Here is a 16780-nt window from a genome sequence, read left to right on the forward strand (position 1 = left end):
CTGCTCAGGCTATCATAGACTGGGAAGCTAAAACAAGGGAAACATATTTTCTTAAAGTTCCAGAGGCTAGAAATCCAAGATCAAGGTGACAGCAGGTTTGGTTTCTGGTGAGACTTCTCTGCTTGGTGTTTAGACAGACATCGTCTTGCTATGTCCTCATGTAGCTTTTCCTCTGTGCGTGCAACTTTGGTGTCTCTTTCTTTATAAAAACACCAGACATGGTGGATTAGAGCCCCCCCACATTTATTACTCTATTATCCTGAATTGCCTCCTTAAACCTATCTACAAATACAATCACATTGGGAGCTAGGGCTTCAATATTTTGAGGGAACACAATTCAGTCCATAACACTTGGGCTAATGGAACATGGCTGAAAGTAACATACAAATACTGAGTAGAAGGTTGAAGAGCCTCTTTGTGGTTAAACTACAGCTCTCTTCGCTCTGCCATTGGGCCAACATTTGCTCTGAAGTTTCTGCCCCTGTACTCTGTGACCTGGGTAAAGAATACCTGGAACAGAGCAGTAGCCTCCTTGTCACTAACATGTAAAGAGAAAAATAATTAAGTATCCTCCCCCTCAACATTCTGTTCTTTTTTTATACCACAGCTTAGCCTGGCAAAAGCTTTTCAATAAAGCCATTTGTACCCATTTTTTCTAAATGCACTATATAAATACCTAAATCAAAATCTACAATTTTCTGGTATTCCTCCTATATTTTTAATGTTTGCTGCTTGTTAATACATTTATTTGACAACATAGTGGTATTTTATTTATTGTGCTATCGACATAGTGTCCTAGTATATGAGAAAATATATTTAATACTGCACAATATTGCTTTTGTAAATAACACATTGTTCTTATTTTGTTACATATCATGTAAGTGCCACCACCATATTAAGTATTCTCTTTGTCTATAATCAGGAGGCTAACGGCAGTTCAAAGAGTAAAATCCATAATACATACCAGTTCCCTGTTATATTAAACTACTCTGAGAATCATTCTTTAACTACCTATTGGGTAAGTTGTTTATTGTTAGGGGCCTCTGTTGAAGAGGCAAGGAAGGAGCATTTCAATTGTAAGTGTTTATTTTGGAAGGTTCTGGGAGTTTGGGGAGAAAGAGTTCCCAGCGTTGAGCCAGTGGGAATGGACTTCATTGATTCGAAGGTGGCAAAATGGGAAATAAGATATAATGAAGGAGACAAAGTCAACAAAGTTAGGGACATGGAACAAGCTTTGAGCAATTGCTAGGAGAAAGCAAGCTCTGCTCCGGTACTGATAAGCCTATGCAACATTGTTGCTTCTTTAGAGATCACACAGGGACTTTAAGTGATAAGTGGCAGAATCAAACTCAGCAAGGTGAAAATAAACACTGCATTTTATCTGACAATTAGTTTCAAAACTGAATCAAACACTTTATCCAATAAGGCAGAATAATCACATACTTTAGTTCAAGTGGAGAAATATTTATTAATAATCTGTTATATACATGTAGGAAAGAGAAATAGTTTCTAGATGGGGAGAGGAATGGGGAGTTATTATTTAATGGACAGCAAATTTCATTTTGGGAGAGGAAAAACGTGTTGGAGATGGTGGTGATAGCTGCATGACAGTATGAAGGTACTCACTGTGACTGAACCGGGAATGATTAAAATAATACTTTGTATGTAATGTACCTTTTAGCACAAAAAGGTAACAGCACAAGCTGACACAGGGCTCTTTGTATTCGATAACATTTTTCTCCCTTACTTTTTCTAGGTTGTACTATTTGTAAAGGTTTATTACAGAATAAGCTTAGCTTGTATTTAATAATAATATTGTTAAAACTATCAATACAACAAATAAGTAAGCAAGCCATAAACAGCATAATTAACATAAAGAACAGACTGGTGGTAACCAGAGGGGAGGGGGGAGGGGATAATGGGGGAAATAGGGGAAGGGTCATCAAGGAACATCTATAAAGGACATATGGACAAAGCCAAACGGGGGTAGGTTCAAGGGTGGAAAGCAGGCACAGGTGGGTCAAGAGGAGTTGGGGAAAAATGGAGATGACTGTACTTGAAAAATGGAAAAATATAAGTAATTTTAAAAATAATAAAAACGTACAAATCTAAAACATGTTTGATATATCATGGAATCAATATAGCCAACGGGATAAAACTGTCAGAGTTTTTGAAATCTAAAAATCCCCTCAGAACAATAGAGTTTTGTCTTTTCCCCTATGGTTTTATTTATCTAGTGTTAACTTACCCTGTTCCTAAGTCTTATCTTATTCTACATCCACAATACTTATTATATTCTACATCTGTTTTTTAATCTCATTTGAATTATAGATCTCCATGAAACCATTGCTATTATCTCCTGGAACCACTCGCAGCTGAGAATTGCTAATTCAAAGCTCTTAGGCATCTGGAACCACAAATGTGTCGTGCACCGAAGTGTCTGCCATAACTAACAGTTCCCGTCACACAATGGTGGCTTAATGGCTACCTGTTTAAATAAATGAACTAGCACACCAATCTATGGTCTTCCTTCCTGGCTTGCTTTTATTATTCACTCACCACAAAACATCATCCTTCACCCTTTCAAACTGAGTTTTGTATGCACTAAAAAGAAGAAAAGGGAGGGGATACAAAACATATTACAGGAAATGAATGAGAACCCAGTTGAGTGGTAGCAGTAAATGGGATCTAGCTGAAAATACATGATGTACTTCGGCATAAATTGTACAAACAGCAAAAAGAAATGGAAGACAAAATTAAGAGAAGCAGATTTTCCTACATATTAAACGTAATAGTTTTACTTTATTCCTTTCTGTGCTAAAAAATATCTGCAGTCTTAGCTTTGACTCGGGGCACCTGTTTGAAGAAAGGCATTGACATATTTCTGAATTGAATGGAGTTGGATGTATTTGCACAGTTTCAACTGCGTTTGACAAGTGGGAAAGTGATGCTTGCAGAGAGGAAAAAGAATATCTGAAGTCCAGAGTGGTTGATTACACCGATGACCACAAGAACCAAGATGAATGAAGCTGTACATATGAGATGCAACTGTCCTTTGAACTTTTAATATTAGAATATTGCTTTGATTGTTCTGACAAAGTACAATCATACCCAACGGTCTCTAAAAATTCCTATTAGAATTAATAGCTCTCGGAGGTTGGTAAGCGATTATTGGCATCTTGTGGTCATTTGCCTGACAATTGTGCAACCTTGATTCACCTGCCCAGACATCTGCCCTCATTCAAATCCCTGTACGTCTCTCTTGTATAATCAGTTAATAACTTTCCTTCTTGCCTTCAGCCAATTGTAAACTTCCCTATCTAATATTATTTATAACTCAGTGACACAGAAATGACAAAGTATCTGGACTTTTCCTAAAATTAAATTAGAAGAATTTTAATAATCTTATTAAGGGAAGTGTCAGTATTAATAAACTTTTTAATGGTCAGGCTGTATGTTATCTTTGGCTCTTGGGGTAGAAATTTTAAGAGACACATTGACAAATTAGAATGTGTCCAGAGAGAGAAAAAAAGATGTTGAAGTGTCTAGAAGAGGACATAAAAATTAAATGACTGATGAGTTGGGAATACTAACCTTGAAATAGGCAACACCTAAATGGTGTGAATAACAGTCTTCAAATATTTGAATGACTATCCCATAGAAGGGTCAGTGAATCCATTCTGTTACTTTGAGGTAACATACTAAGAATAATAGTTGAAAGTTATAAAAGAAAGTGAATTTGACTCAGAATAAGAAAGGTGTTTTTAATAATTATTATTTTTCAGAATTAGAATATTTAACCATATAAAGGAGTTCACCAAAAATTCAAAATTTTAGCCATTGACCAGATTGTTATATATGCAAGATTATGAGGAACAGATTTTAAAAGGGTCAAAAGAGGTATTTTTAAGCATGCTTTATTATATTTTATTTTTATCACTCTATGAGGTCAGAATTAGTATTACTACTTTACACAGAGAAAGTGGGACATAGAGAGTTGAAAAAACAGGACAAGTCTATACAGATAACAGGTAACAGGTAACAAGAAGTAGAGCTTGCTTTCCAGCTGAGTTTTCTGTGACCAGGAAGCCCTTCCTTTAAATCCATGTGTACAACACTGGAACACCAGAAAGTAGAGAAGGAAAATGTTAAAATCAGTTTTCTCTGGGTAGTGAAATTTAAAAATAATTTATATATTTCTTTACTTGTATTTTTAAAACATTGCCATAATAGACATTTACTAAACTTAATAAAATTATGACTACTTTGTTTTAAAGCAGAAATGAGAAGGACATATTTTCAATTAATGTCTTCTAATTGCACATTTTTTAAACATTTCAGGAATCTGAAATTACTTTAAACATTTTGAAATAATTAAGATAAAATAGCAAGAGTCAATGAAATAATCTATATATCAGAGATTCCCTGTTATCATTTTATCACATTTACGTTTTCTCTCTCTAACTTGTGTGCACATGCATGTGTGCACATGTGCATGTGCACGTGAGTGTGTGTGTGTTTACACCACTACCTCTCAAATTCTATTCCAATAGCACGAGATTCACTCTAGCCTTCCATCTGTCTATATTTTCACTTTCTTCTTCAACATTGAAAAACGTGGCCCCGTTTTCTTCAAACTAAATGTTTGCCCTATCATTCTGTATCTGACCAGTATGTCAAACCCAAGTGCTGCTTTCGACGTCCTAGCTCATTGGCCATGGCCATGGCAGTTTCCACCGCAGTCAGGGCCCTGCCCAGTGTACCTACCCCTAAACATGAGAGCCGTACCTGCTAAGTCCTCAGTCTAGCAAGGGCTAGGAGACCGTGAAGACACCAGGGTGGCTACCACCAGCATACATTACAATTTTTTACTGTTACATATATTCTACTTTATTAAAAATCTTCTTTCAGGAATGTGTATTATTCAGATGTTGAATCTTTGCTATTCAGTCTTTAAAATTATCGCCTCTCATGATTCTTATCTCCTGTACTTCTCGTTTGCAGTTTCATAGAACTTTTCAAGTATATTCTCCACATCAATCATTTGATTTCCTGAAATTTCAATTATGTTCTTTATTAGATTCAGAATTGGATTTTAATTTTACTATCACGTTGCTGTTAACTGGAAGAAATTCCCTGTATCAACCCAGGTTTCAATGAGAATGAAGTTGTTGTCATTGTGTCTTACTCTGTTCTTCTCCAGTAATGTTTTGATTTTATCTTAATTGAAGGTCACCGATTCACTACACTATTTAGAGGTCCAAATAGGTGTTCTTTTTCATTTGCAATTTTAATCAGAAGCATACTCTCTTTTTAGTATTGTTTTTCATGGGCTTAGTAAACATTATTTATCCCACATCTTATTTATTTCTTTGCTTATAATTTATTGAAGAGTTTTCTCTAAAAGTAATTTTTTAAGAGACAAGATGATGATTATTTATCTCTGTTCATAGGCACTTGAGAATTCTAACATTTTCCTTTTCACATACCCTGCCAGAGTATAGAGCAATTTGGAGAGTTTCATTCCCAATTTCTAGTGACTGGTAAGCATTCTTCACATGAAGATCTGTTATTTTGATAGTAGCAAAAAACAAAAAAAAAATCATATACTGCCCTGGCTCGTGTGACTCAGTGGATTGATCTCTGGCCTGCCAACCAAAGGGTCACTGGTTCGATTCCCAGTTAGGGCACATGCCTGGGTTGCAGGTCTGTCCAACTGGGGGCCTGTGAGAGGCAACCACACATTGATGTTTCTCTTCCTCTCTTTTCCCCATCCTTCCTCCCTCCCTAAAAATAAATAAATATAATCTTTAAAAAATATTAAAAGTTAATTTATTTATATTGCTTGGAAATGACACTTAGCTCAGAGATAGTTGATGAAAACCATTTTCTTGCATGGTCCACTTTTTTCATTCTCTCTGTCTCTGATCCCAACTTCATGTCTAGAGACAGCACTGGTGAGGAGGTGACGGCCTGCACAAGCTTTCTAGAGCCCAGTGAGCACACCTCTTCCCAATTTCCCATTCAGGGATGACATACAGTCACTTGAATGGAAATATTGTAGCAATATTTACAGTATGAAAATATCTAGACAATATAAAGGAAGGCTTATGTTTCTGGAAAACCAGTTGTTAAACATTCATCAAGACATCACAAGGTCAATGCCTTTTTATTACCTCCTTATCACCTGAAATATATGAGGTATAGTTCTGATTTAATCTTTGTGCAAATGGTATAACTGAAAATTCCTCACCAATTCGATACATTGGCTGTGAAACTGTGAATCTTAGTTATGTGTTACTATAATTATACAGACTTTTTTCCCAGGAAAAAGCTGAGTGGGTAGAAAGTGAGAGTGAATTTAAAAACTTTTTTTTTCCCCCTGGGAGTTCCAGTATAGCATCACTTTGAAAAACATGAACATTTCAATTAAAAACAAATATTTTATTTTTTTCTAATAGGAAATTGTTGTGTTTATCCTTGGTCAAAATATAAATGTGAAAATGTTACTATGAAAATTAAGCATCCGTTTCTAGTTACAAAGAAGCTGATAATTATAAGCATTATATTTGTTTTCTGCCCTATTAATAATTAAATATTTCTGGTATAAAGGCAACTTAAAGCCTACTTTTTTATCTTTCAACACATGATGAACGCCTAAAAGCCTATTCTTTCTAAATAATACAAGATCCATTTATTATCAAATATTTATTGAATGTGTAGTATTATCCAGTCACTCATCTCAGTGATAGGATGGATATACAACAAACTCTCTAGCCTTCATAACGTTATCGTTCCTTTCAGTTTTCAACTGAGATCATTATTTACCTTGTTTCATTTTGAGCAAATGGCTTTACTTCCCTTTTTTATCTTTCTCCAAAACCTGATTCTGCTGATAGCATTTTGTTATTGACAATATTTTTCAGTGTTTACATCCTGCCTTGCTTTGGGCAAAGGCAATAAAGTAAGCATCGGCTGAATAAATCATCTTAAAAATATGAAGTATATTTTCCCAGAATTTTTTGCCATACAACTTGCCTCTATGTAAACATCACTCTTTTAAAATAAATTTACCAGGGAACATGTACTCACAAATATCCATGGCTACAGTTTTGTTTACACCAAAAATGACCAGATACCTGTAATGTATAAATATTTATCAATTTTCTCTGCATTTGATTGTTTTGCTAAGACCTTTGGTTGGGTCACTAGGCTTTGTGCTCATTTTTGAGCTCAGGAATATCATTGGCTACTGTGCATACTAGTTTATTCAGATATTCTGTATTTCTGAAATAATTTGTGTGTAAGTGTATGTGTGTGGTAGGTTGTGTGCACTTAATGGATGAGGCATAAAAAAGAACAATAATGTACACTCTTTTGTAGTTATACTGTATTCAAAGGATAGACATATGTAAAGGAAAACCACTCTCTAATGCCACTCTGGTCTGAGTATATTTAAATTTTTTTCATAAACATTAGAAAATCTAATGTATGTGGTCCTACCAAAATGATATAGAATAAGAAAAAAAAATCTCTGGGCATCTCAACAGGTGTGTGCATCACAGATGGGCAACGCAGGGCCGCAGGTCAGGGTGGAAGAGGACGGTGGGGTAGGGCCCAGATATGAGCTCTAAGGAACCAGCCTGGGCTTTGTGACTATGAGATGGGACCTTAAACATATTGCATCTTTAATAAAAAGAAAATTAGCAAAGTTTTACTTGTTGGTTCAGGGAGGAGGAACAAAGTTTGTCTTTCCAAAAAATATCTGTTGCAAGAAACAAAGAAATAAACAAAAACTTTTTTCTAAGGGGGTTAAGTTCCAAAATAAAAATCTGTTGAGAGCAACAAAGACATAAACAACAACTTTTTTTCCTAAGGAGGTTAAGCCTATGTTAAAACGCGTCTTGCTGGAATAAACTACCAGGGGTAAATTTAACATAAAATTCAACTAGACAGTGACATCTTAAGGCATTTAGCTGAATAAAATAAAATAAAGCAAACACATCAAAATCTGTGAAAGAACATAGCTGCAACATGAGTCTCATTTTTCCACCCACAGAAAAGAAATCAAAACTCAGTTCACATTAAACACTTACACACCATCCTGAGCCAGAATCAGTAAGGGCGATGGATAGGAAAATTAGCAGTGCAATTCTCAAAATCAAAAGATAAGAGAATAATATATAAATGATTATAACACATATCTTGTATCTGACCACTTTCTATAGTCACCATTACTACAACCCATTCTAAACAACTACCATTTCCTGCTTTGACTGAGAAACAAAGCCTAAATCGGGTTTTGGATTGGACATTGATCATGGTACACCCACCACTGTCCACAGAAGTGTTCCCAAAGCCGGCAGAGGGGACTACTAACACATAAGTCTTGTAGCCCCTTTTGCTCGGACCTTTCCATTAGTTTTCTAGCTCACAAAGAGTAAAATCCAAATTTTTTGCAACAGCTGAACATGACCCACACAACATGCTCACAGCACTTGTCTCCCGGATCCCATCTTCTGCTTCTATTAGTTTTGCTCGCATCCCTCAATTCATGTTTGCCTCTCTGCTGCTCCTTCAATATGCGAGGCATCCTCTTCCCTTGGGACCTTTGAATTTCTATATTTCCTGCTTGGAACGCTCCTCCATAGGGTATCTCTTAATACCTCCAAATGTTTACTCAAATGTCCTCTTCTCAGTGAGGATTTTGATACTACCCAGTCCAAAACTATAACCCAAGTCTCAAGTTGCTCTTTCCCACTTGAGATTTATTTTCTCCCTAATATGTGTCTCTCTAACATACTAGATCTTCTACTTATTTTCTTTATTGTGTGCCTAAAGGAATTTAAATTTAATAAAAGCACAGGATTTTTTAATCTGTGTTCTTCACTGCTGTTTGGAAAAACCAAGAACAAAACCTAAAATAGTTGTGTTCAATATACTTGATAAATATATATTAAAACTGTAACTATGAAAAACGGTATAAACATACAAAGTAAATGTTACACCAACAGCAAGCAACAAAAAACAGTAATAAAGCAGATATAAAAACAAAACAAAACTAATATAGACAACTTAAAAATAATCTATTTGGAGAGGTAAATGCTATGCAGAAAGTTATACAATTGTATTAATGGAGATAAAATATTGAAATAAATGGAAATATGAATAATTTGCATGTGTTGGAAAGTTTCAAACAATAAAGATATTTTTCCCTCAAATTAATCTCTGAACACAATGTAATTCCAATCAATATTTAGACAGGGTTTTTCCAGTTATTTGAATCAAACCTAAAATTCACATACATAGTAGTAATACCAAGAATATAAAAAAAAAGTTTAAATTAGACAAAAAAAAAATGAGTAGAGGAGAATGCATGTAAGCCTGCTGTACCAAATAGCATCTTACAAATAAATGGCTTTTAAGAAAATGATATTTGTACATGAAAACTATATAATGTTATTAACCAATGTCATCCCAAGAAAATCAATTAAAAAATAAATTTAAAAAAAAACGGAAGAAGGTAATAAAGAAGGTGGTATTTGGGCAGAGGTAGAAAAATAAAACCATAGAAGAAAAGACTAAATATAGAAATATAGTCACATGTTTTGTGAAATTTGTATAAATGTAGGCAGACCCCCACCCCAATCGGTCCACATCCTAATGCCTGTAATCTAGGGACAAGTTTCTGTAAACAGCAGAGGAAACTCTGCAGGCATGATTAAGTCAAGGATCTTGAGATGGAGAGATTGCCCTGGACTGTCTGGGCGGGCCCAGTATAATCATAGGAGTACTGATAAGTGAAAGAGGGAAGCGGAAGAGTCAGAGTGGGAGAAATGATGATGGAAGGGAACAGAGCTGGAAAAATGCAATGGCTGGAGACCCAAGCAAAAGAATGGAGACAGCCTCTGGAATCTGGAAAAGGCAAGGAAACAAGTTCTTCCCTAGCATCTCCAGAAGGAACGTAGCTCCGTGATGCACTGATTTTAGTCCACTGAGACCCATGTTGGACTCCCGAACTCCAGAGCTGTTCACTAAGTAACCGGTATTGCTTTAAGCCACTAAATTTATAGTAATTTGTTACAATAAGAACAAAGATAGTATATGATAAAATATTACAGGTCAGTTGAAAAGGGATGAGCCATTTAATAAATTAAAGACTTCTTTGTGATAAGCAAAACTTTTAAAATTTTTAGAATTTAATTATCATAAAATATCTTTACGACCTTTGGACAGGAGAAGGGTTTCTTAAATAAGGTACAGAAAGTACAATCCAAAAGAGTATATATTGATAATTACTATTATATTACACAAAAATAGTATCTATTGTCAAAAGCCACCATGTAGAAACATAAATAAAGTTACAAATGGACTGAAATAAAATGTGTATGTAAAATTCTTACACATTTTACTTCAGCCCATTTGTGGCTTTATGTATGTTTATTTTTCAGACTATAAAAATGCCTATAAAATTCAGCCAAAAATAAGAAAAAGAAATTCTTGGTAGAAATAAAGCAAGTGGCTAATGAACAAATAAAAAGTTATTCAAGTTCAACATTAATCAGAAAATGTTAAAGTTAGGAAAAATAACATGTCATGATCACAAATTAATAGCTATTACAAATCTATCAAAGTAAGCTTCTTTTCGTAGGATAAATCACCCTGGTCGTGGTGTATTATCTTCTTTAAAAATTATTCTTCCAGATACTTATTTTGCGATTCAGTTCTACTTTACACTGTGGTCAGGGAATATACCAGGAAATCACTTTTGGTTTGGGCTTTGGTTTTGTTGGAGAAGGTTGTGTGCGGTCCCTGTGCCCGGTGTCAGTGTCTTTCTATTTTTGAAGAGAATGAGCGACGCCAAATATTTCCCTATCAGACTTGCCACCTAACAAAAGCACTTAGAACCAATCAATCCAGAAATTGCTATTTTTAAATTATATATATATAATTTACACACATCCACAAACACACATACACATATGCACATGTACATATATACACAATGTTTTCCTCAGTGGATTGTAGAAATATGACAGCAAAAGGAGATGCAGTATATTTTAAATAACATTATTTTATTTATCAAATTGCCATCTATTCCACCATAATTACCAGCAATGCCATTTCACCAGTACTGATAATTACATATACGACCTTTTATAAGTGTTGAATTTATCTAATTAAATGCATAGCTTTGTTCAGAAATGAAAATTTTATTTCATAAGCCAGGTATAATATTAGTTTATTTTGATAAATTGAAGTATATCATAGTCATTTTAACGAAAAACATTCAAAATAATGCAGAAAAATTAACCATAAGCATGATTTCTATATAAAGTATTACCATAGGATATCCTATAAGACTTTCAACTTTTTAAAAAATAATGCACACATTTCATCTAGGGAAGGAGATCAAGATTAATTGAATGGGAATATCCAAGTTCAGAACTGCAACAGAATCACGACTTAATTAAAGTCAAAATCTCATGGCGTCCTTCAGGTGACACCATAAAGAAATATCAGTAGAGAAGACTTTGAAATTAATTAAACATCACAATGAATAGCAAGTCACATATGTCTTTGCTAAAAGCTGCAGGTTAATTTAAGCAAGAAGAAATCAGGGATTTGGTTTATCTAGGAATAAAGCAGATAGTATTTGGTGTATATTGTGGGAATATTTTTATTGAAACATACATAACTGTTTCTTTTTGGTTCCTGCCTAATTATTTTACTCCTGGATCTAGAAATTTTATAGTCTAGCTTTAGTCTTAAGTAGTCCCATATTTTACATTGACGGCTACTTGAAGCAAAGAGGATGAGAAAACTCTACAGTATCGTATTATAATCTTATTTCTGAAACCTGATCCAGCTCAAGGTTACATGACTAAATGTGGATGTACTTCAAAATTTCCAACAATAAAAGCTAATTAAGCATCTTAATGTTTGATCTAGGAAAAATTGGCTGTGCCACTTACTAGCTATGTGAATTTTACTGAGTTAATCTTTCTGTGTTTTATTTTCCTCATCAATACAAAATAATTATGTATTTACTAGGACTAATAAAACTATATAATAAAACAAACAATGGAAATATCTTATGTGTTCCGCTAGTTGATAAATACGTTCTTCATATTCTTTTCTGTGAGATGGTTCTTTTTTTTGTGAAAACCATGATTTTCACAAGAATCTCCCTCTCTTGCTCTGTTTCTCTTGCTCTCTCTTCCCTTCTCCATCTTTCTCTCTCTCTGATGTACAATGCTCTCTACATACACCCCCACAAACCATAACAAACAATATATTTGGGCAAATTTGGATATACTTCATGTCTGACTTTTAATGCAAGCCTAAAGACCTGCATTGCCACCTCTTTCTGTATTGAATCAATGACTTAAAGGAAGACATGTTTTTGGCCAGTCTTTCTTGACATTCAAATGTCATCACTGAAACTCCAAAAGAGATTTTATCCTACTGGCTTGGCATCTTCTCAAAGGCAATCCTTTGTTTTATCCAGTCTTTGCTTTAGCCCTGAACCCAGCACTCTCAATTCCCACTGCACATCCATTGTTTTTTGCCCATCCACACTCAGAAGAATTGAGTTCTACCTTGCCTTAGGGTCCAGCTCAAATTCCATTTTGACTGACTGCTAGAACCTACTGATAGAGAAGCTCATTTAGACATTTTCTGATCATAAGTCCTTCTTCTCTAGAACTGAAGTATAATTCCCTTGAAATTAGTCTGAGTTATGGTCCTTTGTTTTCAAGTTATAAAACTTGAACTTTAGTCAATTTCAGTTTTTTAAAAAAGTTTACTAGAAATATATTAAGAGGCATATAGGATTTACTGGGTAGGTTTCAAACTTGGAAACAGGCTGGAAAACAAAACATGCTTTATAAGACTCCCTTCATGTTGTGAATGCACACTGCCAGCTTATTTTGTTTTATTTTTATCTTCCCTTCAATCTTTTGGTTAAAAAGTCAATGCCCTGGGGTGATAGGCTATAGGAATAGTTCAGTTAGCTAATTCAGATTACATTCCTTTTATTGCTATACCAGGGTGATGAGAAGAACTTTTTGACCAATGCAGCCTCTGGCAAACTTCTGAGGAGTAGGAGTGACTTTATTTACTTTGCCACCAAGATTGCATACAATGTTGGGGAGAAAATCCCCCCAAAAGAAATCTATATGCTGTTAGGAAAAGGAAAATCATGTCAACTACTTAAAACAAAACAAAACACCTACAGAAACAAATTATTCTTGCTTCATGTATTGAGGATTTCATCTGTGCTATAATTTGAATTAGATACCTTTTCTGTACTGTTCCTGATGAATTTGCTATTTAATACTAAGTCCACAGGAAGTGGTATGTTAAGGGAACCCAAAATTGAGGTGAAAGGCAGGCAGGCAGGGGTGGCAAGCACTTCTTGGTGTTATATCACATTAACTAAAGGAATCATTATCTATTATTACCTAATGCTCAGCCAGCTTATTCTTAACAAATATATGAATCCATCTATATGGAAAGTATTGATTCAAAAGCTTATAATTCGTTTAGTTTACATCAACCTATGTCAGAGGAAGAGCAGGAATCAATAAGAACCTACTATCTTAAAAATATGTGATTTCGAGCACAGCAGTTGATCACATCTACCACTACCAATACTAATGCAATCTGCCTCTGACCTATTATTACAGAGGAACTATCTCTATCTAATGCCAAACATTTCACTTGGGTTCTACATGCCACAGTTTGTGGCCAATGTCAGATACTCCAGAAACTCTCCCCTTTGTTTGCTTCACCAATGATTCATCCCCCTACTGAATCATTTTTATCAGAGTACGGGGTAGGCTGAATAATGAACACACCAGGGTGAAGTTCAAGTCTTAATCCATGAATACTGTGGATATGTGACCTTGGATGTCAGGAGATTTTGTAGTTGTGATCTCAAAGTGGGGAAAGTCTAGATTATTCAGGAAGGCCCAATGTCCTCACAGGAGTCCTTGCAGGAGGGAGGAAAAGGGTCAGAGGGAGCAAATGAAGTGTGATGATGACAGTAGAGGGACATGCGAAAGTGTTAGGCTATTGATTTAATGATGAAGAAAGAGACCATGAGCCAAGTAACACAAGGGGTATAGCTGTCAAAGCTAAACAGGGCAAACAAATGGATTCTCTCCTACATACCTGAGAAAGAACCCATCCTGCCAACACCTTGGTTTTAGACTTGGACGACTCATTTCAGATTTCTGGCCTCCATAACTGTATGAGAGTAAGTTTATATTGTTTTAGGTCACTAAATGTGCAGTATTGGGTTGACCAAAAAGTCCATTTAGTGTTTTCCATAAAATAAAAGACATATTTTTTCATTTTCACTAATAACTTTATTGATTTGGATATTTTCGCTGTCTCTCACCATTGGCTTCTAGTGGGGAGAGGTCAGGGGAGCTGCCAAACATCGTCCAGTGTGTAAGACAGCGCCACAGCAAAGAATTATGGGCTAAAATGTCAATAGTACCAAGAAACTTCCCAAACCACTTTTGACACTTTCGATCAGTCACAGCACTTCTCCACACACTGCACAAATCTTTTTTTGTGTCAGTTGCATTTTTACCTTTCTTGAAATAATAAAGCGTAATACACAGAAAATGTATCTTCTTCCATCTTCAATATTAAAATGACTGCATACAAATTCTCCAATTTTGATGTTTCTTTTTTTAAATGCACACTGACATGACAGCTGTCACAGTGCAATCTACCAAAATTGTTTCTAATGAAGTCAAAGACAACTAAACACTGCTAGAGCCATCGTGCTGAAAAAACTACAGGAACTTTTCAGCCACCCCAATAATTTGTTACTGAAGGAACAGGAAGCTGATGTAGTGCAGACATGCTTGTTATCACTACGTAGGTTTTTAGCATATAAACAAACATTTGATGTAAACTAAAATTTTCCCACTAGCTACCTCCCAGTTTCTATATTCTTACTGGCTACAACAAGAAAAATCGCCTTGAAAGAATCATCTGTCTTTAATTCCTCTCTTTCAATTCACTCTCAAACACATGGAAACCAGTGTGTTTTCACTCACATTACTCTTGTTAAGGTCAGTATCGGCTTACAGATTGCTAAATCCAATGGCACACACTATGGGGAACTGTTCCACATGTGGGAAATGTGGCCCAGCCCCTACTCAGAAAAGCCAGTGGGGAGTGAGTTTCGGTGGGCAGGACCCACACCCACAGACAGGTTCTCCTGTGTGGAATCAGGCCTGCATTGTACCTAGACCGCTATGAGACTTGCTTTTGCTGAAACTCCCTCACCCTGAATGGAAGCAGCAAATGTTTACTGAGTATCTTTAACTTCCTAAAGTCTGAGCTAAACCTCCCAAGTATGGAGTGAAACCAGTTCAACCACTTCCCCCCTTGAGCTGTAACATGCTTCTCTTTGAAGTAATTAGCCGTATTCTGTCCTTTGTTGTCTGTAAAAGGTAATCACCTACAGCAACCTGTGCATAGTAAATGAGGACCATCCTGATGCAATGTGCCCAGAAAAGCAATAAAAGCCTGTCCAGGCAGGGGTCGGCTCTCTCTCTCTTGGGCTCTCTCTGGCCCTCTCACCCTCTCACTTAGAGAGTGGCCATGCCGTCCCTTTTTCTCCACAGGATTTCTGTAGTCCCTGTGTATTTGTCCATTGCTGCCACAACACAGGATGCTGCTGACTGGGATCCTCGTCAACACACTGCAGTTATCATCTTACACAATCTGTCTGTAGAATTTCAGTTAATTTTGAGAATCTTTTTTAATTGAGTTTGAAGTGAAAATAATCTCATTTTCCTCATTACCTTACTGGTCAATTCTTCTTGATATTATTCGCAGGCTCTTTCCATTCCTCCCAACCTCTTAGCATTGGAGTAATCTAGAACTAGCATTCTTGTCTTTGGTACACTTCCCTGTATAGTCTCCCTCATTTGGTAGTTATATGGAGACCCCTGGTTTCAAACGTCATTTCCATGTCTGTGGCTTATGGTGTTCTGGCAGCTCTCCTCAGATCTCTCCCCTGTATTCCACCTTCTTCTATATAGTCTCCTCCTTAAACACTGAGCAGTTACGTAATACTAAATATGTACAAACTGGAACCGCTCTTCTACTCCCCCACACCCCAAGTTAACCTTCTAGTAGCTGTCCTGTTCTGTCGATAGCAGATCTAACTAATCCCTTGCTCAGGCCAACAAGTTTAAATTACCTTTATGTCTTCTTTTTCTCTCATATCCTGCATTCAGTTTGATAGAACATTACTTCACAACCCTTGATCTCCTTTGCTAAACTCATCAAGTTTTCTCTCCTATGTTTTTGTAATAACTGGCCTTTCTACCTCTACTTTTTTCTCCCCCTACAGTTTATTCTCAGTAGCACAGATCCCTGAGTCCCAAACTTTGTTAACATCTGCACACTTTCATCAGAACCAAAGCTAGAACAACCTCCCAAAGTGCCAAAAAGTGTTCTTTGGCCCCCACATGACTCAGAGAAGTAAGGATGAGTTTACGTGCTAGTGCACCTCCAGCTGTTCAAATTCAGCCATCGTGGCCTCTTTGATTTTTGTCGAGCATAAAGCATGCATCTGCCTTAGGGACTTTGCACTAATGCCTGTTTTTCTTCTTGGAACAAATACCCTCACCCAGAGATAGTGACATGGTTAAATTTCTTACCTCTTTCAAACCTCTTGTCAGATCTTATCTCATCAACAAGATTTATCCTGGCCATGGTATTTTATACAGCAATGTGCCTTCTC

The sequence above is a fragment of the Desmodus rotundus genome, chromosome 4, assembly GCF_022682495.2.
Source record: "Desmodus rotundus isolate HL8 chromosome 4, HLdesRot8A.1, whole genome shotgun sequence".
NCBI lineage: Eukaryota > Metazoa > Chordata > Mammalia > Chiroptera > Phyllostomidae > Desmodus > Desmodus rotundus.